This window comes from Rhinoraja longicauda, chromosome 2, assembly GCF_053455715.1.
Source record: "Rhinoraja longicauda isolate Sanriku21f chromosome 2, sRhiLon1.1, whole genome shotgun sequence".
In the NCBI taxonomy this organism is placed as follows: Eukaryota; Metazoa; Chordata; class Chondrichthyes; order Rajiformes; family Arhynchobatidae; genus Rhinoraja; species Rhinoraja longicauda.
Window position 1 is genome coordinate 77,484,456 of NC_135954.1, and position 26,591 is coordinate 77,511,046.

The 26,591-nt window shown below is 40.7% G+C and overlaps 1 pseudogene; it reads right to left on the reverse strand.

Moving 5' to 3' along the window:
• Positions 1–22,596: 22,596 nt before the first annotated feature.
• LOC144611083 (U1 spliceosomal RNA) lies at positions 22,597–22,724 on the reverse strand (annotated as a pseudogene).
• Positions 22,725–26,591: the final 3,867 nt, after the last annotated feature.

Sequence of the window (26,591 nt, forward strand, 5' to 3'; positions counted from 1 at the left end):
TAACTAAAAAGGCAATACGGGGAGAAAATGAGGTACAAGGGTAAACAAGCCAATAATATAAAGGAGGATATTAAAAGCTTTTTTAGGTATGTGAAGAGGAAAAAAATAGTCAAGGCAAATGTGGGTCTCTTGAAGACAGAAGCAGGGGAATTTATTATGGGGAACAAGGAAATGGCACTTTGGATCTGTGTTCACTAAGGAAGATACAAACAATCTCCCAAATGTTCTAGTGGCCAGAGATCTTAGGATGACGGAGGAACTGAAGGATATTCACATTAGGCAGGAAATGGTGTTGGGTAGACTGATGGGACTGAAGGCTGATAAATCCCCAGGGCCTGATGATCTGCATCCCAGGGTACTTAAGGAGGTGGCTCTAGAAATTGTGGCGCATTGGTGATCATTTTCCAATGTTCTATAGATTCAGGATCAGTTCCTGTGGATTGGAGGGTAGCTAATGTTATCCCACTTTTTAAGAAAGGAGGGAGAGAGAAAACGGGAAATTATAGACCAGTTAGTCTTACATCAGTGGTGGGGAAGATGCTGGAGTCAATTATAAAAGACAAAATTGCGGAGCATTTGGATAGCAGTAACAGGATCGTTCTGAATCAGCATGGATTTACGAAGGGGAAATCATGCTTGACTAATCTTCTGGAATTTTTTGAGGTTGTAACTGGGAAAATTGACAGGGGAGAGCCGGTGGATGTGGTGTACCTCGATTTTCAGAAAGCCTTCGACAAGGTCCCACATAGGAGATTAGTGGGCCGGAATTTCTGGGCTTAATCCAAAAGACGCAGGATCATTTCATTCCAAAACGGAAGATTCTAAGGGGAGTAGGAGGCAACTGTGGCTGACAAGGGAAGATAGGGATGGAATAAAATTTAAAAAAAAGATGTACAACACAGCAAAGAGTAACGGGAAGCCAGAGGATTAGAAAACTTTCATAGGACAACAGAAGGTAACAAAACGGGCAATACGGGCTGAAAAGATGAAGTACGAGGGGAAGCTGGCCAAGAATATAAAGAAGGACAGTGAAAGCTTCTTTAGATATGTTAAGAGAAAAAGAGTAGCAAAGTCAAATGTGGGTGCCTTGAAGGTAGACATTGGTGCAAAGTGTTAAATGGATGAGTTTTCTTTTTTTGCAATGATTTATTTTGATTACATCATCTTGAATATTAAAAGCAATAAAGTTACTTGAAGAATAGAGCAATGCCAATTTCATTTTCATTGTATAAACTTAAAAACAAGTTAAATAAAACAATTCGTTTCAGTAGACTAGTACCAAAATAAGATTATTTTTTAATTAGTCTTTGTGAAGCTAAGAAGTTATATTTTGACTTTTAGATGTAGTACATGTTTTGATAAAAACATATTTTTAACTGTGCATCCCTTCATTGTAAGGAATCAAATTTAAAATTATGTCCTTATTAATGCTAACAGTCATTAATTGCCAGGAGTCAATATTATGTTTCATACTATGTTTCAAGTTGGGAGTCTTTCTTTCTGTAATAATAGCACCTTTTAAAAGCATGTGAATCAGCTTGCTCCCATGGATAGTATTACAATAAGACCAAAGGTTATTTCTGTTCATCTAACTAAATAATCTTGTTTAAAGTACCACAGTATTGCTATTATTTTTAAATTACAGTATATCATCATTAAATCTGTAAATGGCAGAGATGCTATCCATCCCTGGGGCATAGAAACATTTAGTCTGCTGCAATAACTTTATTTAGACCTGTGAATTCATCGGCATTATCAGTATTTTTTCTATATTTGTAGCTGTTCAAGAATAGCTTTCCCACTGACAAGCTGCAGTAAAGCAAATTGATGTTGTATTAAAAGATGTTATGAAGAAACAGCAAGATTACTGTAATCAAAAGCCATTACAAAAAGCTGAAATCTGAGTATAGGGCATGGAGCAGGAATAGGTTGAGGCATTTAGCGATTAGACTGTCCTATTGAGAAACATATCTTGCGCTACCATTTTGATGCATTTCCAGATCATCCCCTACATAAGAGTTTTTTTGGGTGAATTTGTCATTGAGCAACCAATCCAGACTGTTTGGGATTCCTGACTGCTGGGACATTTTGTTTGCCACGCACGACTGGCATAACTACAATCCCAGAGTCAGGCAAAAATTGTAAAGTTCAAGCTCAAAAAACTGAATCTAAAATGTATGGAAGAGGCCCATTTATAGTTATGATTGGTACGGTGGCCATTATTTTCCTCAGTTTTATCACTGTCTTAGTTGCCAAAAAATAGGTTGTCTTTTGGGGCCTCGGTTGGTGCAGATGAATTGGGTCGAAAGGCCTGTTTCCATACTCGATAACCTGATTACACTACAAGTTCTCAGTAGCCTGCAGATCCATTGATAACATAAACAATCACATGGTTAAAAATGACATCATAGTTTGGCAAAACATTCTGACAACAAAAAACTTGGATTGAACAGTATCAATTGATAACAGCAGTAGGTAGACTTTTAGATGAAGGAATTGATTAGTTAGTTTATTGAAATATGAATTGATACTGCCACAATTGGATAATGAGCCAAGACATAAGTTCAGTCGCAAATCATTAATGGAGATTTTAAATTTAAGCTTTAAAAAAAATCTACTCACATGAGGTTTTATAAACATTAGGAAATAGGAGTGTAAGGGATAACACTACACACAGCGAGTACAATTGTGATGAAGGTTACTGCTTTGGGATTCGCCTTAATCCAATTTACCAAGGTACATTATCAGTATATTTTCTATATTTTTAGCTGTTCAAGAATAGCTTTCCCACTGACAAGCTGCAGCTAGACCAAATGAAATTATTTTTTAAATGCAAAGGGTTTAAAATATTCTTTTGAACAGGCTGTTTTCTAATTTCCTTCATTATTGTTTCAGGAATTGTTGACCGAGTCCACACTGACCAACGATCACCCATACACTAGTTCTATCTTTCATACAAAGGACAATTTGCAGAAGCCAATTAACTTACAAGTGTTGATTTATACGTTCAGGTTAACAATATTTCATTCAAAGATCAACCTTTCTGTTCTAGCTTTACACATATGTATGCACAGTCACACAAGACATATACATGTGTACGCAGAGAGAATTGCACTGGCATACCATCAATTTCACAGGGTAACATGCACTGTACATTTTGACCATAAACAGATACTGACATAAATATGTGTACATTCACATTACAAGCAGATAAACTGATATAATTTCAGGCAGAGAAATCCAGTGCCTTTCCTCTTGCCTAACCCACAAATGCTGAGAAGCTGATGAGCGCAATTATTTTTAGTTCCAAATCTGAACTGAAGAAACATCACATTAACTAATGTTTAATTTTTTTCTTGCCAATTGGAAGACAAATCAAAAGTTAGTACAATACCCAGGAGCTCTTAAGGGGAATTGTGTTGTCTCTGGGAGTAAACTGATTGGAAAATCCATTAAAATCAAAAGCATAAAGTCTAGCTTTCGAATAAAGCAAAAGTAAAGAATGTGTAAAAGTTAAAATTGAAATCAATTTAATGTTGCAACATAAATCAGTCAACTTAAGTATTTCAGAACTTTTGTATTTTTCTGTGAGGTTATGCAAGATAACAATTCCTTTTAACTTTAATCAATGCAAAGAGCCAACCGCAAAGCTGGTTGATCTCAAGTCAAGGTCGAAACAACATTTACTGGATCGGATCTTTAAAAATATTTTGTTCATCTGAGAGATGCACACTTCAAAAATGAGCCAAATTTTGATATATTCAGAGAAACCTTGAGTCACATTCATAGAGTTAAACAGAACGGAAACAGGCCCAATGACCCAACTCATTTCGGCCAACCAAGATGTCTATCTGTGCTAATCCCATTTGCAAGGTTTGGCCCATATCTCTCTAAACTTTTTCTAGCCATGTAACTGTCCGAATGTCCTTTAAACATTATCCTTGTTTAAAGCTGAAAGGGCTTGCTCCTGTTTTCCATGTTTCCATGTTTCTGTAGATTACCATATATTTTTAAAATGTTTTTTTTAAACATTTCTTTAAAATGATTTAGTTTTAAAGATACAGCATGGAAACAAGCCCTTCGGCCCACCGAGTTTGCACTGACCATCGATCACCCATACAGTAGATCTATCCTACACACTAGGGACAATTTACAAAAGCCAATTAGCCTACGTACAGTACCTGCATGCTTTGGAATGTGGCAGGAAACCAGAGTACCTGGAGAAAACCCACACAGTCAGGGAGAATTTACAAACTCTGTACCGCCAGCACCCATAGGATCGAACTTGGTTATTTGGCGCTATAAGGCAGCACTCTACCACTGCGCCACTAGTGGCTAAAGGAAATGCACAGATTATTAAAAATTAATCTTTATTCATTAGTGTTAAACATTTGTAAGAACATGGGACCCCCATTGGACTCACTTCCATGGATTAAAATCCAATGTCTGAACAAGACGCCAAGTTCACTTGCACACATTAATACAAGCAACTTCTTCCCCATAGATTCACATAGCTGCAGGGAATGTATTTTGCATTCTTGATGTGGATTGCACCTGAACATTTCTATTTTCCTTCTGAGTTCTTAAAGAAATTATTTTTGTCTCTGCTGCCATTTGGAATGTTCTGATGTGACTGTAAATGAGCAACATGGGATTTAGAGCTGTCAATGTAAAAGTTATTTTTTCGTATGACATTCTGGAGAATGCATGCAGTTTCTCTCTATTCGAGACACTGGAGAAACTCAATCCAATATCTGCACTACAATGAGGCTTTATACTTTTTAACCACAAATATAACAATGGGCTATTAAGTACAGTTGCAATGGTTTGAATTATCTGTTTAGCATCAACATTTTGTGTGCAGACTGGTAATTTTGTAGATTTACTGATAGGATATCTTAAAATATTCAAATACTAGTGGGTGGTCCGAAGGCTTCTGAAGACAAAATCCTAGACACCTAAAATATAGTTCTTTTATTACAATGTTGAGGAATGGCTCTCCATGTACACAGACATCTAGAATGATAATGTACAAAACAAGTGTCTTGAACTTTGTGCAAAGAGCAAACTGCTGGTGGGACTCAGTGGGTCAGACAGCATTTATGAAGGGAAGTGGACAACCAGCATTTGTTAAAGTATCCCGCCCCAAAATGTCATCTGTCCATTTCCCTTTGCAGATGGCATCTCACCTACCATGTCGCTCCAGCTCAAGATTCAAGCAACTCTCTTGTGCCTCTGTCTTGAACTGGGCATCAAGTACAAAATGGTTTCAACTATGCTTTGATGCAGGAGATGGCCACCTAATACCTCCCCTGATTTTATCCTTGGAATTTCAATGAGGGGCGATTAATATAAACATTGAATTGTTGTCTTCTTCTGCACAGTTACAATGGTACAGAATCAGAATGACCCATGTCCAATGTTTGGTTTCAAGGCATTTAAGTTATCGATGAATGTAACATGGTTATCAGCTTCCATTTAAGACAGGTTCTCATTTGTATCAATTGGCTGCTGCTCCTATATCCTATAGCTCCTAAAGAATATCCCCTGCCTAATAATTCCAAACAAGGCAACAAAAACTGTTTTTTCAGAGTTTTCTTGAAGCATTTATGTGGAATTTCATTGTGTTGAAGTTCTAGACCTGGACAGATCATATCGGATACCACAGTAATACATGCTGGTGGTGACAGCAGTGCACCAAATTAGCCATGACCTTGTTGAATGAAAAGGTGACCACAAAGCTACTATAATGGGAGATTAGACATGTATGAATAAAATCAAGAACTAAATGAAGCAAATTGATAGAATGGACATGCTCTTCTATAGAAAAATAACCTGAAAGTTAAAGGGGAAAACAACATCATAAGAGGTCTAAACAAGTGATATGTGAGCATTATAAAGCAATTAATCCTGAAGCAGATTAAATTGGGTATTGAACGGCGCACTGACAAATCTTCTCATGTGATGCAAATTGAAAGATGTTATGTTTCAAGAAGTTACTAAGAAACTGCAAAATTAATGTAATCCAAAGTCATTACAAATAGCTGAAATCTGAGTATGGGACATGGAACAGAAAGGGGTTGAGGCATTAAGTGATTACATTGTTTTATTGAGAAACATATCTTACATTGCGATTTTGATGCATTTCCAGATCATCCCTTGCATCAGAGTTCTTTACGACTGGTATAACTACAATTCCAGAGTCATGGAGAGATTGTAAAGTTCAAGCCTACAAAACTATCTAAAGTGCACTGATGAGACCCGTTTATAAGTTATGACTAGTGTGCTGGCCATCATTTACCTCAGTTTTATCAGTGTCTTAGCTGCCAAACAAATAGGTAACCTATTGGCATCTTGGTCAGTACGGATAAATTGGGTGGAAGGTCTGTTTCCGTACTCTATAACTCTATTATGCTATGACTCATTTCCAACAGCCTGCAGATCCATTGCTAACATAAACAATTACATGGGAAAAAAAAGACATCATAGTTTGGCACATCATTCTGACAATAAGAAACTTGGATTGAACATTATCAAGTGATAACAGCAATAGGTAGACTTTTAGAATAAGGAGCTGATTAACTACTTCCTTGAAATATGAATTGATACTGCCACAATTTGAGTCATGAGATAAGTTCAGTCAAAAATGATTCATGGAAAGTGCCATCATTTTTTTAAAAAGTAAATCAATTCACATGATGCTTTATAAACATCAGGGGAAAGCAGTGTATGGTATAACACAACATACTATGAGTATAATGACGATACAAGACATTTCAGATGCTGGAATCTTGAGCAACAAAACATACCTGAGGAACAGTGGGTCAAGCAGCATCTGTGGAAGGTGACAGACAACGTTTCATGTCGGGAGCATTCGTTTCAGCTATGTATCGTTGTTATGAATTATTCTACTCCAACCCTCTAGCCTGCTGAGCACAACATGCATCCTTATGATTTGCAATGCATTTAAAAAGTAAAGCAATTTAATATACTGGTTAGTGCCCCATAAACATCTGAACTCACTCTATCAAAAACATTACTTTGATTCCATCTGTCACTTCTCTGCCTTCTCTGTTTCTGAAACCCAACCTATTTTTCTCTTTTCTAGTTCTGAAAACCTGAAATATTAACTGTTTCTCTTTCTACTAAAACAAGCTCACCTGCTGAGTGTTTCCAGCATGTTTATTTTATTTCAGACTTTCAGCATCTGTGAATTCTTTTTTTGTTCATCAATTATTTTCATGTTATTGCTGTAAGGAAAGACTGGCAAGTGAAGCTTTCAATATTCATTATGATACCGTATGTGAGTTAAAGTTGGCATGTGATGCTTGAGTTATGGTGTAAATGTACAGAAATTGACAAGTAAGCCCTTGTTGGTAATCAAGAAATTCCAGTTTGTACTTGGCATATCCTTTACCCTAATATCAGGTTGTAAGCCACCATGAAGTTCTTCGGTCTGAAATCACTACAACTACTGTGGCAGAACCAAAGATCCAAACAGAACACAATTGCCATTGCACAAGAATTCAGACTTTGGAAATAATCATGTAATTAATGATGAAAATGTAAATTATAGAGTCAATTTACAGTAGTCACATCCTCATCCTATACATCTTTTAGATGTGGGAGGAAAGCAGTGCAGCCGGAGGAAACCGTCATGGTCACCCGGAGAAAATGTAAACTCCACACAGACAATATACAGAAAAGGAACTCAGTGGGGCAGGAAACCTGCTGGCAGGAGGTGCACAGTCAACATCCAGAGGTGGTACAAGAAGGCACGTCACGCCATGGGTGAGTGATTTACAGGCCACCAGGAAGTAGCAGAGATGCAAAACTGGGGTGGACAGGTCTTCAGGATTGGGGCAGAATTCACCAGGCTATCGGGAAAGCAGTGAGAATGACAACCAACCCTGAGAGGTGCAGCTCCCTTAGTCCACAGTTCTTCAATTCAGCTGCACTAGTTTAAACGCACAGAGGCAGTGGAGGGGGAGGGGTAGAGGGGTGAGGGGTCACAGTGTGCGAATCAAGGAGGCAGAATGACGAAGGGTGGGAAGAGATGGAATGGGAGGAAGGAAGGAAAAGGAGGGAGAGTGGGGGAATTTGCTTACTAATCATTATCATAATTTTTTTCATGAATTGCATTAGTCAAATTTTATTTCTACGTAATTTTATGGAGGATGCGTGGTCTCTCAGCTTTGGCAGGCAGGCAGGCTTCTTTTTTTTTAATAGCTTCCTGAAGTCATTGACAAGAAAAAAAGGGTTTTGAAGTAGTGAAACACTGCTGCTCTATCACTTATAGAAGTCCTACCAAACACGTGACTGGAAACTACACACTGGTGTCTATCTGTACTTTCAGCTATGGACAATGAGTATTGCACAATGAACGACCAGTCAATCCACCTCCACTGTAAATGCAGCTGATTTAAAGACTTGTTCCTTTGCTTGAATGAGGAGGGATCAGTGGGAAATTACACTGGAGGGGTGCCAGTAAGCATCAGACAAGTACAAACACGGTTGGGGGTCTGTGGGGATATGAGCAGATTTGGGACAATGTGTTCTTTGGCTCCGGGATAACCCTAAAAATTACTTTGAGAAGGTCATCTTAATTGCAATATTCTTGAAATATTGCATGACTTTCCCTGGCCAGATTTTTTTTTTTTTTTGAGAGAGACTTCAGTAATTTAAAGCAAGAACTGGTGCATGTTCTCTATTAGGTCAATATAGTGCACAAAAACAAAGTGTTGATGGAACTCGTATGTCAGGCAGCATCTGTGGAGGGAAAAGGACAGACAACATTTCAGGTCCCAATCATTTCCCTCCACAGGAGCTGCCTGAGCTCCTCCAGCACTTTGCTTTTTGCTCAGGATTCCAGCATTTGCAGTATCTTGTAAGGCCAATATAGTTGGTGGGTTAAACACATGAAGAACTAATGTATAGCGCAGGTGACACAGCAGTAGAGTTGCTGCCTTACAGTGCCAGAGACCCGGATTCGATCCTGACGATGGATGCTTGTCTGTACAGAGTTTGTACATGCTCCGTAGGTTCTGTGTGGGTTTTCTCCGGGAAGCTCCGGTTTCCGCCCACACTCCAAAAACGTACAGGTTTGAGGGTTAAATTGGTGTGTAGGTTAAATTCAAACTTGAGAATCTAATTCTGTACATTGAAGTAGATTATCACCAACTCAAGTGCAATTTGCTTCTGTCATATTGTGGAATGCCCCAGGAAGGAAGTGGTAGTGAATATGTTGGTCCTGATTCAGTTGCAAAGGTAAGAGTGAAGCCAATAGCTTTCACTGTGGTTTGGGCGTACATTGCACAGCAACGTTGGTAAGTGGATTTAAACCTAAACACACAATGTTATGAAGCACCACACCACTGTAAATACTGTAAATGCTCAATCATTTTTGAGACTGATTTGAATAAAATAACCTATAAATCAATGAGGGATATTTCCAATCCTTAAGCAATTCAGCCCCATACTTGAAAAAGACATTTGAAATGCACCAATACGGGCAACCTCGGTGTTACCAGTTGTGGGGGTGGGGAGGGGGGAGGGGGGAAGGGGGAGGGGAATAGTGAGGGTTGCATTCCTGGAAATGTCTGCATTGTCACCATTTTTTGCAATGCAAAGCCCTTCATCTGCAACTGTGGACAATTGAAAAATAAGTTGATTTATTTACTTTTTTCACATAAAGTTTGTAAGAGTGGGTGTTTATTCCATGTGTTGGATTTTATGAGAAGGATCACTGAATTTTGTCATGCCGATTTTCCATTATCTGAACTGCTGCATTACTGATGTCAGCTGCTCTGCAGAAACAAGTCATTAAAAAAAGAAAACAATTATTTTCAGTTTATTAAGTGAAATCTGCAAGAAATAGGCTTCTTCATTCATCCAATTTATTAATGATATTGTAACAACATAATGTAACGTAAGTTTTTTGACATTATGGCAAAATTGCAGTTTAACTTTATAATCTGTCACAAAACCCAGGGTCTACCAAGTAGAGGGAATCACTGGCCTTCCAATCACTCTGACACATGGGTCACCAATATCAGGGTCCTCAAATCATGAGAGATAACATCAATCTTGGCTGTAAAATATTTTCCAAGTTCACTGGCAGGAGACGTGAACCGATGTCAATAAATTTGCCCAGGGCATCTCTGCATCGAAGCCTTAGGTACCCTCAGTCAGTTCTGTTGCATAGGTCGCATTGTTTGTATCGCCAACACCAGACTTGCCATTCCTTCTATCCAGAGATACTGTATGTCCTGCTGAGTTACTCCAGCAGTAAACCAGCATTTGTAGTTCCTTCCTACACAAATTAGTTCTGTCATGGAAATAGATTACCAGGAAACACGAAAAAGATAGAACGATGCTCTCAAAGACTTCTGGAAGAACTGTGACATCTCCATTGATTCCAAGGAATCACTGCCCCATGATTGCTCAAAATGGAGGAGGAGTATTCACAATGCTGTTGAGAACCAAGATCATTTGTTAGGAGCATACAAAAACCCAGGATGAACTTTGTGAGAAGTACATGACTTCCCAAACTGTCCCACCAACCAGTTCCACTTGTACTGGAGTTTGACGATCCCATCTCGTCCTCATCAGTACCCAAAGATCTGGAATAGAAGCAAGGAGTCCTCAATGCAGAAGAACTCCCTAAAGAGATAGTGATATCAAGACAATCAATGATTAAAAATAAAATGTTTGATTGAACGGGTAAGTTAATTGCAGATTTAATTGCATGATTAATGGAGCAATAATAATGAAAATGCACAATAATGGAAAGCAATAGTACTGTATAATGCAAAAGAAAACCACTTTTGCCTTGAAATTGGATCTCATGGTTATATTTAACACAAATATTAAATTGGATCACGCAAAACTAAAATCACAACCTGGCAATATGCAACAATTTCTGATTGAGACCTTTTTTTTCTGTAGTTTCTTTTAGATTTTAATCTCTGAACTTTTCAAACTCCAATTTAAAAACAGGTTTTCCGAGGATGTATCTGCAACAAGATATCCTTTATTTCAGAAAATCACAAGCCTATTTCAGTCATGGGGATGGGTACTTGTTGTCAGAGTTTCAGATATCGTTTACACCCCAAGGTGTAAGGGAGGTAATTCAATTAGAGTTCTGCCAATCGTCAAACTGTTTCAGCTGTACTCTATCACTACATAATTGCAGCAAAATCCCATAACAAAAACAACAGCTTTGCATTTCCCTCCAGCCTATCCAAGATTAATATGTAATTTACAAAACAATGCAAATGTTACATTTTTAAAATGCAACCAACCTTTAATCAAAATTTTACTCCTACAGACTACATCATTATTTTCCACTCCACCCCAATTGAATACATTCATACTTTTCCATCTCTGACTCAGCCACGTGGACTGCTAAACATTTTGCTGCAAACACGACACATACTTTGTGGCTCAGCTGCATTTGGCATGTGGGTGCTGTGGTTCATTGACACTCATGCGTAATCAATGCATCGGACGTAGTACAGCAGAGTTCTTCCATTTAAAGCTATCGGATGACATCCTGACAGTGATATTGCTCAAGCTGAACAGTGTCTACTTGTGCACCCGAAGGCCTTGCATCATATATTCTCCCACAAGACGAAATGTACGACAGATTTATATAAAAGAACAAGAGTAACATGTCTGATGGGCTACAAAATGGCAGGTGTAACACTGATGAGCCAAAACATTATGACCACCTGCCTAATATGCTGTTGGACTTCTGTGTGCCGCCGAAACAGTGCTGACCAACTGAGGCATGGGCTCTACAAGACCCCTGAAGGTGTCCTGTGGTATCTGGCACCAAAACATTAGCAGCAGATCCTTCAAGTCCTGTAACTTGCCAGGTGGAGCTGCCATGGATCGGACTTGTCGATGCAGCACATCCCACAGATGCTCAATCGGATTGAGATCTGGAGAATTTGGAGGCCAGGGCAACACCATGAACACTTCATCATGTTCCTCAAACCATTGCCGAACAATGTGTGCACTGTGGCAGGATGCATTATCCTGCTGAAAGAGGCCACTGCCATCAGGGAATACCATTGCCATGAAGGGGTGTACCTGGTCTGCAACGATGTTTAGGTAGGTGACACGTGTCATATTGACGTCCACATGAATGGCCGGACCAAGGGTTTCCCAACAGAACATTGCCCAGAACATCACACTCCCTCCACCATCTTCCCACAGTGCATCCTGGTGCTATCACTTCCCCAGGTAAATGGCATGCACGTACACGGCCATCCTTGTGATCTAAAAGAAAACAGGATTCATTGGATCAGGCAACCTTCTTCCACTGCTCCAAGGTCCAGTTCCAATGCTTGCGTGCTCAATGTAGGCACATTCGAGGTGGACAGGGGTCATCATGGGCACTCTAACTGGTCTGCGGCTACGCAGCCCCATATACAGAAGGTGCGTTGCACTGTGTATTGTGACACATTGCTCCCATGACCCCCATTAATATTTTCTGTGACTTGTGCCACAGTAGGCCTTCTGTCGGTTTGGACCAACAGGATAGCCTTTGTTGCCTTTGTGCATCGATGAGCCTTGGGCACCCAACACCCTGTCGCCGGTTTGTGGTTTGTCCCTCCTCGGACCACTGTCGGTAGGTACTCACCACTGCTGACCGGGAGCACCTCACAAGCCTTGCCGTTTCAGAGATGCTCTGACCCAGTCGTCTGGCCATAACAATTTGGCCCTTGTAAACGTTGCTCAGGTCTTTACTCCTTCCCATTTTTCCTGCATCCAACACATTAAGTTCAAGAACTGACTTCACTTGCTGCCTAATATATCCCACCCCTTGACAGGTGCCATTGTAACAAGATAATCAATGTATTCATTTCACCTGTTGGTGGTCATAATGTTTTGGCTCACCGGTGTATATTTAATGTAAATGTGAAGTTTCCTTCTATTAGAACAGAAATCAACTCATGCATGTACAGTGAATGAGCCTATTGCTACGCAAGCAAAATAAAATCTATTTCACCATTATCGTTTTTTCACTGACAATCACAGGTTAACATGAAATTGTTAAAAGCAAAGATGAGTACAAATAAATAAATCTCTAAGCTGTTTGACAATAACTCGTTGTTTCCACTGTGATATACTATTATTCTCTGTTTGAAGAGAAAGTTTTTTTCAGTATTAGATTACAGTAAGCCCCTGTTATAGCAGACCGAGGGGGAGGGGGGGAGGGGAATGATGTCCGTGATCGCCGATTGCTATAATCAAGTAAGAGATTACTGAGTAATAGAGTATCCTATATAAATAATAGAGACAAAGAACTGCAGATGATGGTCAATAAACAAAAGGACACAAAGTGTTGGAGTAACAGTGGGTTCAGCACACACATTTTGGGTCTTGACCTTTCTTCTGACTCTCAGTGTAGAACTGGGCCTGCAATCTGAGTGGGTTGAAGGCAAGGTGTGGATCGTCAGAGTCATAGGTCATGGCCCGTTAGAGGCCGGAGTGCATGTAAGGGTCGACGGTGGCGGCAGGCACGGTGTGGAAGCAGATGAGGAAGCTGTGTGGGCCGACAGTTGCAGCAGTAGGTCCGGCATAGGAAGTGTCCGGGGAGGTGGTGCTGGCCGGTGTTGGCAGCCCAGCCTGGTGGTGAAGGTCGGTTGGTCCGGCATGGAAGCGGCCGGGGAGTCAGAGCCACCAAGGGGTGGCGTCGGCAGCCCGGCCTGGCGGTGAAGGTCGGTAGGTCCGGACTGGAAGCGGCTGGGTTGGTGGCGCGGGTCGACGGTAGCTTAGGTGGTCCGGGCCTCAGAGATCGAGGAGGCAGTGAATGTTGGGGCTGCATCTACTGGCGCCATTGCGGGTCTCGACCTTGTGGTGGCCGGGTGCGTGGTGCGACCCAGCTATGGGTCTCGACTCGAAACGTCGCCCATCCATGCTCTCCAGAGATGCTGCCTGACCTGCTGAGTTATTCCATCACTTTGTGTCCTTCATCATTTACCAAGTGTCGATGAAAACAATTGCCTGTCAATTTCAATTGCCTCCGCAGTGCAACCAGCAGCCTGTGTTCTTAAAGAGACATTGGTGTCTGATTACTGTGGGGACACACCATCCGCTATAACCAAAATCCATTATAAAGAGGTCTAGACTGTATTTACTTTTAATGAATGGAAATCAATTTCTAATTGTTGCAAAGATGGCAATGGAAGTGGAGGGGGTGGAAGTGAGTTCTCTATAATGGGTGATAAAGATCATGGTGTAGCTCCAAGATGTAAGCCATACATTCCTATCCCCACCATCCTCCACAACCACTCATCAACTTCTTCAACCCACCCCATGATTAAAAAGGTTAATCATTTAAATACATTTATGAAAAATCTCAATCAATGTACATATACAGCATGGAAAAATAAAAGCTTCACAACAACAGCAACCTATCCATGCAAAACAAAGAGCTTAGACTTATCACTTTGTCAACTAGGGGCCTGAGAAATGAGAGAGTTTTCAGGAGAAACAATCGCAAAATGCAAAAAATAATAGAAAGGGAGAGGGTAGAGTTTGAGTCAATTTGCAATAAATTTTTAAAAGACTGCAAGAGCTACAACAACATTGTAAAATTGAAGAGTAGCAGTGTTGAGCTGGCTCGGGGCATCATATAACCTACTCCTGCCTCTCATTCATAAGTTTTAATAGAATGGTGTATGTGGAGTATAATATGCAGCTGCTACAACACATGGTTTTTTTCATTTGATGTGAACATGGATGATTATCACCACTTTCTGCACGCTTTGTGAAGTTTTAGTGTTGAGCTACCAAATATTTGGGAAGTGTAATGAAAATGTCTCTCTCTAGATTCCAGTAATTAGAGTCTGGAATAGGTTATTTTTAATTTATTTATTTTTCTGATAGCATTATTGTGTGAAAAGAAAGCTAAACTAACAAAAGCTGGGGTTTTCTGTGTGCAGTTACACTTAAATGTTGAAACAGAGAAAGACACAAAATGCTGGAGTAACTCAGTCAGTCAGGCAGCATCCCTGGAGAACATGAATAGGTAACATTTCGGGTTGGGACCCTTCTTCAGACCGAACTGTTGTCAGGAATTGCAGTAATAGATGAGTTCAGGATCAAACTAGGGTTCGCTGGCGCTTTAAGGCAGTAACTGTTTCGTTGTACATTGCGACATTGTGCCACTTACATTTATTATTTAACATTCTCTGAGAAAAAATGTTACGAAAGAATGTTAGGAAAGGGGCGGCACGTTGACGCAGAGGTAGAGTTGCTGCCTTACTGCACCAGAGACCCTGGTTCGATCCTGACTACGGGTGCTTCTCTGTACGGAGTTTGTACATTCTCCCCATGACCTGCGTGGGTCTTCTCCGGGAACTCCGGTTTCCTCCCACACTCCAAAGACGTACAGGTTCATCACTTCTGGAAAATTAGAATTGGGTAACTTTTCATTTTGCCCTTATGATGTAAATGGAGGCCATTTGGCCCACTGAAGCTATTCTGGCTCCCAGAGTAATCCCCCATTAACCACATTGTCCCACTCTTTTCCCTGCAACCAATTCTCTCACACATGTCCATTGACACCCAACCCTTGCTCCCCCACCCCAGTCCTAATTCTCCTTCTACCCTCCCACATTAGGGCCAACTTACATGTCCAAGTTCACCAATAACCTGTTCAACATTAAAAGAAAGCTACATTGGTATAATGAGAGCAAATTACTGGTGGAGAGAAAACCCCAGTTGAAGGGTTTGCATCATCTAATGAATTGGGCGGTCGCAAGCTTGACTAAGCTTCACTTTACAAAGGGTATAAGAAACACTGGCACCCAGCAGAAGCATTGCTAGGTGATTAGAATTCATGAAACACAAAGTAGTAGGCATTTTGTATTGATGTGTAGCAATGTTCAAGGATGTTCAGGCCCCTGGTGGGAAGAGAGACATGCATCTATGTACAAATGTGGTTAGAGTTTGGTCCATAAAATGTTGTCGTTTATATTTTCTTCATGTGAACCATTAAAGTTGAAAATCTTCCTTCTCCACATGACCTCTTCCAGAAGAGCATATATAATTGATCAGCATTTGTTGTTTCTGCGGCTGTCTAATGTGGTAACTTTTTCTGGAACTTATTTGAGTAATTTCAGCTGAATCACATTTATAAAATAAATAAAACTCAGTTGTTTCATGATGTCCTATTATGCAATGTTATAATTTACACCAGATGCACTCCCACCCTTTTCTTTTACTACAGAAAAGCAATCCATATTTATAGAATGCATACATAATTCACCTCCCAAAATTTTCTCCAACGATTTTGAATATTCCGCCAAAATTAAAGACATAAATGAGCACTTCCTGCCAGTTGACATCCTTACGGGCCAACACATAACACAGCACATAAAACTGGTTAATTTTTTTCAGGCAATTACAGAAATCATCTGCATTCTTAATCAACATGCTTGGATCTCTGTTTGAATTAGGAAAATTACATAACTATTTAATTAGATTACACTTATAATTTCCAAAATACATAGGACTCGTAGAGTCCAGGAATTGGACAGCATGGACAGAAGCCCTTTAACCCACTTCGTCTATGTTGATCATTACGCCTTTCCATACTAATTCCACTTGCCAGCTTCTTCTACTCTTTGCTCATTCTCGCACCAAACTAGCTGCCTCTTAAATGTTGTTACTCTTCCTGCCTCCATCTCATTCTCTGGCAGCTCATTGCAGATACCAAGTATTATTTGTGTGGAAAATGTATCCCTCAAGATCCCCTTTAAACCTCCTCCCTCTCATTTTAAACCAATGCTCTCTAGTTGTCACTAAAGTAATTGTAGTTGAAGTTGATGTAATCGGCACCTGTAGGAAACGGAATCTTGCTATCTATCCTATTTATGCTTCCGCATAATATTGTACACTTCTATCAAGTCACCTCTCAGCTTTCTTCACTCCAGCACAAATAGTTCCAGCCTAATAAATCTTTCTTTATAACGTGGGGTTTTCAGTCCAGGCTACATTCTTGTGAATAATTTTTGCAGCCTCTGTAGCTTAATCACATCCTTCCTTTCAGATGGCGTCCAGAACTGAACACAATACCCCAAATGCGGCATCGCCCACCTGTCATCAATGGACGTTACTTTATCACTTAGGTAGAAACAAAATGCTGGAGTAACTCAGCGGGTCAGGCAGCATCTTGGGAGAGAAGCAATGGGTGACGTCTCGACCTGAAACGTCACCCATTCCTTCTCTCCCGAGATGCTGCCTGACCCGTTGAGTTACTCCAGCATTTTGTGTCTACCTTCAATTTAAACCAGCATCTGCAGTTTTTTTCCTACACATATTACTTTATCACTTCTTCTCTGTCCTAAAAAGACCATCTACAACTAATGATGAAGTAATCAATCCCAAGCCATAACTTCCACCAAACCTCACTCTTGGTGAATCCCCCTGTCCAATAATAGTGTCACAATTATCATGTGGAAAGGCTCCAGGAGCAGATGCTATTCCATCAGATGTCTTTAAAGAAGGGGCCCCACTGTTAATTGAGAACCTGACAGAGCAATGTCAGATGTTTTAGAAAAAAGGAAAAAGCACTCCAGCACTTCAGCGATGGCTCAGTTACCCACCTAAAGCAAATGGCTGTCAATTGTCAATAGATAATTTTAAGGTGGAGATTGAAAGCTATTTGATTAGTATGGGTGTCACGAGTTATGGGGTGAAGGCAGGAGAATGGGGTTGAGAAGAAAAGATAGTTCAGCCATGATTGAATAGCGACGTAGACTTGCCGAGCCGCATGGCCTAATTCTGCTCTTACAACTTCTGAGCTGCCAAGTCTGCAATAACCACAGAGGAATCTCTTTATTCTAAAATGCTGACAAAATCCTTGCTAAACGCCTGTTAAACAGACTGATTGGTCACTCACGATGAGCGAGGCCCAGTTCCTTAAAACCAATGTGGTCTTTGTGAAGGATGCAGATCGGTAGATATGATCAACACAGTAAGACAACTCAAAGAGAAGTGCGAGAAACAATACTGCACTTCTGCAGCACCATTTCTGATCTCACTAAAGCTTTGATACTGTTGGCCGTGAGGGTCCATGGAAGGTCAAGGAAAAGTACAGCTGCTCCAAAGAGTGCAATACAATTGTCTGACGACTCTGTGATGTTATGATTGCCAGAATAATGGATAATGGATACTTTTCAGACCCATTTCCAGCCACCAATGGTGCAAAATAAATCTGTATGCTTGCCCAGGTTTGATTCTGACTACAGGTCATAAAGTCATACATTAATACGGTGTGGAAACTGGCCCTTTGGCCCAACCTGTCCAAACCGGCCAACATGTCCTCGCTACAAAAGTCCCAACTGCCCACATTTGGTCCATATCCCTCCAAACCTGTCTTATGCATGTACTTGTCTAACTGTTTCTTAAAAGTTGGGATAGTCCCAGCCTCAACTATGTACTCTGGCAGCTTGTTCCTTACACCCACCCCCTTACGCATCAGATTTCTATTAAATCTTTTCCTCTTCACCTTAAACCTATGTCCTCTGGTCCTCAATACACCTACTCTGGGCAAGAGACTCCGTGCAGCTACCCAATCTATTCCTCTCATGATTTTATTAAGTTCCGGCTGTGTGGAGTTTGTACGTTCACCCTGTGACTAAACTAAACTAAACTAGACCACTGCACCAAAGCAACGACTTTATGGAGAGCTGACTGAGAGCAAAGGATCACGTGGCGGACAGAGAAGGGGGATCCATTACACTTGAGAACATCCCTAAAGAGATTCAACATTAACTACTGGGAACAACAAATATTGGATCAACATCTTTGGCATACTAATTGGAGAGAAAGTTTGCAGTGCTAAATACGGCAACTTGACCCAGCAACACATGTACCTTTGTAATCACAAAGGGTTCGTCTACTGCAATCCTACATCACACTGTCATTGTCTGCATTTATTTATCGACTGGCACATATGGCAATCTATGTTTTCCTGCTTACACCATTTGAATAGCCTTAAAATAAACACTTTTAAAAGTGTTTACAACCTTTCAAAAACATTATTTAAAATGTTTAAAATGGTGTGGAAAAAATAAGTCAACCAGCACTGCTTTTCTGAAGTTCGTAGATCGTTCTTTTCTCAAAGTAAGTCACATATTTATGTGGATAAACCTGTAACTTTGGCACAAAGTGTTCACTTTTTACAGATGCAGACATGAGAACAATCTTCTCTCCCACTTTTCCCCTGACACGATTATAGACAATAGACAATAAACAATAGGAGTAGGCCATTCGGCCCTTCGAGCCAGCACCGCCATTCACCTTGATCATGGCTGATCATTCTCAATCAGTACCCCATTCCTGCCTTCTCCCCGTACTCCCTGACTCCGCTATCCTTAAGAGCTCTATCTAGCTCTCTCTTGAAAGTATCCAAGGAATTGGCCTCCACTGCCTTCTGAGGCAGAGAGTTCCACAGATTCACAACTATCTGAGTGAAAAAGTTTTTCCTCATCTCCGTTCTAAATGGCCTGCCCTTTATTCTTAAACTGTAGCCCAGGTTCAGGACTCCCCCAACATCGGGAATATGTTTCCTGCCTCTAGCATGTCCAATCCCTTAATAATCTTATATGTTTAAATAAAATCCCCTCTCGTCCTTCTAAATTCCAGAGTAGACAAGCCCAGTCACTCCAGTCTTTCAACATACGACAGTCCCGCCATTCTGGGAATTAACCTCGTAAACCTATGCTGCACTCCCTCAATACTAAGAATGTCCTTCCTCAAATTTGGAGACCAAAACTGCACACAATACTCCAGGTGCGGTCTCACTAGGGCCCTGTACAACTGCAGAAGGACCTCTTTGCTCCTATATGCAATTCCTCTTGTTATGAAGGCCAACATTCCATCAGTTTTCTTCACTGCCTGCTGTACCTGCATGCTTACTTTCAGCGACTGATGAACTAGGACACCCAGATCTCATTGTACTTCCCCTTTTCCTAACTTGACACCATTCAGATAATAATATGCCTTCCTGTTCTTACCACCAAACTGGTTAACCTCACATTTATCAACATTAAACGGAATCTGCCATGCATCTGCCCACTCACACAACCTGTCCAAGTCACCCTGCATCCTCATAGCATCCTCCTCACATTTCGCACTGCCACCCAGCTTTGTGTTATCTGCAAATTTGCTAATGTTACTTTTAATCCCTTCATCTAAGTCATTAATGTATATTGTAAATAGCTGCGGTCCCAGCACCGAGCCTTGCGGTACCCCACTAGTCACTGCCTGCCATTCTGAAAGGGACCCATTTATCCCTACTCTTTGTTTCCTGTCTGCCAACCAATTTTCTATCCATATCAGTACCCTACCTCCAATACCATGTGCTCTAAGTTTGCCCACTAATCTCCTATGTGGGACCTTATCAAAGGTTTTCTGAAAGTCCAAGTACACTACATCCACTGGCTCTCCCTTGTCCATTTTCCCTGTTACATCCTCAAAAAATTCCAGAAGATTAGTCAAGCATGATTTCCCCTTCGTAAATCCGTGCTAACTCGGAACAATCCTGTTACTGCTATCCAAATGTTCTGCAATTTCTTCTTTTATAATTGACTCCAGCATCTTCCCCACCACCGATGTCAGGCTAACTGGTCTATAATTTCCTGTTTTCTCTCTCCATCCTTTCTTAAAAAGTGGGATAACATTAGCTATTCTCCAATCCACAGGAACTGATCCTGAATCTAGAGAACATTGGAAAATGGTCCACTATTTCTCAAGCCACTTCCTTAATTACCCTGGGATGCAGACCATCAGGCCCGGGGATTTATCAACCTTCAGTCCCATCAGTCTACCCAACACCATTTCCCACCTAATGTGAATTTCCTTCAGTTCCTCCGTCACCTTAGGATCTCTGGTCACTAGAACATCTGGGAGATTATTTGTGTCTTCCTTATTGAAGACAGATCCAAAGTGCCTGTTCAACTCATCTGCCATTTCCTTGTTCCCCATAATAAATTCACCTGCTTCTGTCTTCAAGGGATCCACATTTGTGTTAACTGTTTTTTTCCTCTTCACATACCTAAAGAAGCTTTTACTATCCTCCTTTATATTATTGGCTAGCTTACCTTCGTACCTCATTTTTTCTCCCCGTATTGCCTTTTTAGTTATCTTCTGATGCTCTTTAAAAGAGTCCCAATCCTCTGGCTTTCCACTCATCTTTGCTATGTTGTACTTCTCTTTTATTTTTATACTGTCCTTGACTTCCCTTGTCAGCCACGGTCACCTCTTACTCCCCTTAGAATCTGTCTTCCTCTTTGGAATGAACTGATCCTGCACCTTCTGTATTATTCCCAGAAATACCTGCCATTGTTGTTCCACCGTCTTCCCTGCTGGGGTCTCTTTCCAGTCAACTCTGGCCAGCTCCTCCCTCATGCCTCCATAGTCCCCTTTGTTCAACTGTCGTGTTGACACTTCCAATTTTCCCTTCTATCAAATTGTAGATTAAAACATCATATTATGATCACTACCACCTAATGGCTCTTTTAACTTGAGTTCCTTTATCAAATCCGGTTCATTACACAACACTAAATCCAGAATTGCCTTCTTCCTGGTAGACTCCAGTACAAGCTGCTCTAAGATTCCTTCTCGGAGGCACTCCACAAACTCCCTTTCTTGGGGTCTAATACCAACCTGATTTTCTCAGTCTACCTGCATGTTGAAATCTCCCATAACCACCGTAGCAGTACCTTTGCGACATGCCAATTTTATCTCTTGTTTCAACTTGCACCCGATGTCCAGGCTATTGTTTGGGGGCCTGTAGATAACTCCCATTAGGGTCTTTTTACACTTTCAATTCCTCAGTTCTGTCGATACTGACTCTACATCTCCTGATTCTATGTCACTCCTTACAAGGGACTGAATATCATTCCTTACCAACAGAGCGATCCCACCCCCCCTGCCCACCTGTCTGTCTTTTCGATAGGACGTGTACCCCTCAATATTCAGCTCCCAGCCCTGGTCCGTTTGTAGCAATGTCTCTGTAATTGCCACAACATCATACTTGCCAATATCTAACTGAGCCACAAGCTCATCCACTTTATTTTTTATACTTTGCGCATTCAAATACAACACTTTAATTTTGGTATTCACCTCCCCTCTCACACCGGTCACTATTGGCCCTGACCTTACTCTCTTATCCCTTCTTGAATTTTCCTTCCCATTAATTCGGGAGTCTTTTGCAACTTTTCCTGTATTCACTTCCCCTTTAACTCCATCTTTATATTCCCAATTTGTCAACCCCTCCCCCCCCCCCCCCCCCCCCACTATTTAGTTTAAACCCACACGTGTAGCACTAGCAAACCTGCTTGCCAGAACATTGGTCCCCCTCGTTAAGGTGTAACCTGTCCCTTTTGTACAGGTCACCCCTACCCCAGAGGAGATCCCAATGATCTATAAATCTAAATCCCTGCTCCCTGCACCAGCCACTCAGCCATACATTCATATCCCCTATCCCCCTGTTCCTGCCCTCACCAGCACGAGGTACAGGAAGCAATCCAGAGATAACCACCCTAGAAGTCCTGCTTTTCAGTCTTCTTTTTTTTTCCAGTTGACTATCCCGTATTTGGGGACATCGCAGGCGTCAGCACACCTGAAGTGCAATGGGATTGCCTCGTCCTGGGAGAACCGCCTTTTTGATCACGATCTCTCCCTTGCCAGGTAAGATTCCAGCGATTACTTTTTTTTACAAGGTTGTTAACGGAAAGATAGAGCAAAGATCAACCTCAAAGAGAAACACACGGTCCATGTTACAGCTTACTTCAGGCTCCAAGGCTATATTACACTAACTTAAGAGTTAAAGCAAATATATCTCGCACAAACTCAAACATAATTACACTGACATCCTTTTTTTCTTATTTTTCCCTTTGAGCATTATTTACCTGGACAAAAATATTGCCTCCAAAATTCAGAACTGAATCTACAGATTTTTAAAAAGTGTAATTGATTTAACTGTTGATATGTTCAAAGCAAAATCCATGACCAAAAATATCTTACTTTTCCTAAGTAGTTGATGGTGGTACAGGGACTGAGGTATGGGCAGAAAGGAGGCCGGTGAAGATGTGGGGAAAAAGAAGGGATGTTGAGTAGTGTGGGGGTTTGGTGGGAATAGGTTTTGACAAAGTTCGCTTGAAAGAGATTTGTAATGTCATGGATGTTAGAGTGACATCAATTAACTAAGGTCACGCATTCATATAGAAACTACTGAGTTTCAACACACATCATATGTTAACTGCAATATAGTCATTATGAAATTAGCTTTAAATTTCCTTTACAAAGTGGAGAGCACCTGGCTGTCTTATTTCTTCTATAGTGATATTATTGACTGATGTATTAACTGTAAATTCTACATGTCTATGTCTGCATTGGGTAAATGGTTTAGTAGTTGGTGGGTACTTCACTTCCTCAGTCATATAGCTTTTTTCAGACATTTTCAAAATAAAGTACTGTTAAACCTATTCGTTTCTAAGAAATTACCTATTCGTTTCTAAGAAATTAAATGTCGAATAGTGTTGCCTACTTGTTTCCATTTAAAGAACAAGTCATTCCAGAAATGAAAGTTTAAAACATTTCTGATATGTCGCTGAAAATTCAGAGCAGACTTAGTATGGTACCAGATGAAGTGCTAAGGTTAAGGGTTTTTTTAATTATACAGACCCATTCCCACTAAACGGGGAATTATAGACCAGTTAGCCTGACATCGGTGGTGGGGAAGATGCTGGAGTCAATTATTAAAGAGGTAATAACGACGCATTTGGATAACAGTAAAAGGATTGGTCCAAGTCAGCATGGATTTATGAAGGGGGAATCCTGCTTGACTAATCTTCTGGAATTTTCTGAGGATGTGACAAGTAAAATGGATGAAGGAGACCAGTGGATGTAGTGTATCTAGACTTTCAGAAAGCCTTTGATAATGTCCCACACAAGAGGTTGGTGAGCAAAATTAGAGCACATGGTATTGGGGGTAGGGTATTGACATGGATAGAGAATTGGTTGGGAAACATGAAGCTGAGTAGAAATAAACGGGTCCTTTACAGAATGGCAGGCGGTGGAGAGTGGAGTGCCGCAAGGCTCGGTGCTGGGGCCGCAACTATTTACAATATATATTAATGAATCGGATGATGGAATTAGAAGTTACACTAGCAAGTTTGCGGATGACACAAAGCTGCGTGGCAGTGTGAACTGCGAAGAGGATGTTAAGAGGTTGCCCGGTAATTTGAACAGGTTGAGTGAGTGGGCAGATGCATGGCATGTGCAGTCTAATGTAGATAAATGTGAGGTTATCCATTTTGATGGCAAAAGTAAGGAGGCAGATTATTATCTCAATAGTGTCAGATTAGGTAAAGGGGAAGTGCAACGAGACCTTGGTGTCTTTGTACATCAGTCATTGAAAGTGCGCATGTAGGTACAGCAGTCAGTGAAGAAAGCTAATGGCATGTTAGCCTTCATAACGAGAGGATGAGTACAGGAGCAAAGAGGTTCTTCTGCAGTTGAAGCGGGCCCTGGTGAGACCACATCTGAAGTATTGTTGCAGTTTTGGTCTCCTAATTTGAGGAAGGACGTCCTTGTTATTGAGGCAGTGCAGCGTAAATTCACGAGGTTGATCCCTGGGATGGAGGGACTGTCATATGAGGAAAGATTGGAAAAACTAGGCTTGCTAGGCTTGTATTCACTAGAGTTTAGAAGGATGAGAGGGGATCTTATAGAAACGTATGGAATTATAAAAGGACTAGACAAGCTAGATGCAGGAAAAATGTTCCCAATGTTGGGGGAGTCCAGAACCAGGGGACACAGTCTAAGAATAAAGGGGAGGCCATTTAAAACAGAGGTGAGAAGAAACTTTTTCACCCAGAGAGTTGTGAATTTGTGGAATTCTCTGCCACAGAAGGCAGTGGAGGCCAATACACAGGATTAATTTAAAAGAGAGTTTGATAGAGCTCTAGGGGCTAGTGGAATCAAGGAATATGGGGAGAAGGGAGGCGCAGGTTACTGATTGAAGATGTTCAGCCATGATCACAATGAATGGCAGTGCTGGCTCGAGGGGCCAAATGGCCTCCTCCTGCACCTATTTTCTATGTTTCTATGTTTCTATGTAAATTCAATTGCAAAATCAGACCTTAAAGTCATTGATCTGTAGAAATTGCTTTCATATAACAGCACAGATTAAAAATTATTGAGGGTGAAGTGGATTCCCTTTACAGATATGAGCCAACTCCTTCCAAAACTTCAAATATTCACTGCACTCAGAATAGTCAGCAAATCTGAGAATAGATTCTGAAAAATTTCCCCTATTGATAATAACATGATAGGGCTTGACGTACAAGCAAATGTGGGCAAGATGATGCAAGCACTGTTGATGCTTGAGTGAAATCTTGGCAGGGGAAGTAGAATGAATGTCCAGAACAGGAAAGGCCCAACATTTCAGAAAGTGCAGATAATGGAAGCATATGGTTCCTTTCATGGGCCCATGGGAAATTAAAATAAATGTAAAATAGCAAGCTCTGGCTTTGGCTTCTGATCATAGTAGGGGATCTGCTGTTGATAACCTTTCTCATTTTGGCTTCAGTTTATAAAGACAGATAAAGCCTCTAACCACTGGGATGGAACCTGTGTATTTTAAGGAGTTTCATTGACTTGGTTTGCTGACACATGTCCATGAGAGTTTAAAATTCAAAAAAATTAAATTCAATATTGTTTTTTACCTGCAGCAAGTAGGCAATAAACAAATCGTTTCTCTTTCTGCACTACAGTCACAAAAATAAATACATTTCCATACGAATCACAGGGAAGTAAACACCTTTTGCTGGGAAACCAGCTGCTTGACCTTGCCTTTGGATTCTTTGCTTTGTTTTCTGTACCTTTCATGCCGTGATTACATTTCTTGAAACCCTCTCCCTCCCCCTCTCCCTCCCCCTCTCTCACACGCAAACGTTTACTTCCATCATTAATCATGGAAAACAGCTGTGCGTGAAAACCAGGACTATCAAGCAATAATGAAAGTCTCTTCAAGAGGCCATGCCATCTTTATCAATGATGAACAAACCGTGAGAAAAAAGTAAGTTTCTTTTTCCTGATAATTCAGACTTGTCTGTTATGCATTCTGTAAAATAAAAAAAGAGATTACAACTTCCTTTTTAAAATAAGTGTATTTTTCAATTGTAATCATCATTCTCTATTTCTATCCAGATTTATTTCTTGATTATACCTTGATTAAACACTGGATGGATTTAAGAGAGAGTTAGATAGAGCTCTAGGGGCTAGTGGAATCGGGGGATATGAGGAGAAGGCAGACACGGGTTATTGATTGTGGACGATCAGCCATGATCACAATAAATGGCGGTGCTAGCTCGAAGGGCCGAATGGCCTCCTCACGCACCTATTTTCTATGTTTCTATGTTTCTATGATTAAAGATATTAAATGTGGAACCTGTAAAAGTCTAAAAGTTTATTTTCAGCTCAGAATTATGAAGCCAAAGGCCCCAAAGCACTTAGTCAAATATAAAATCCAAGTTAAATCATTGCAAGTGTAATTTTCT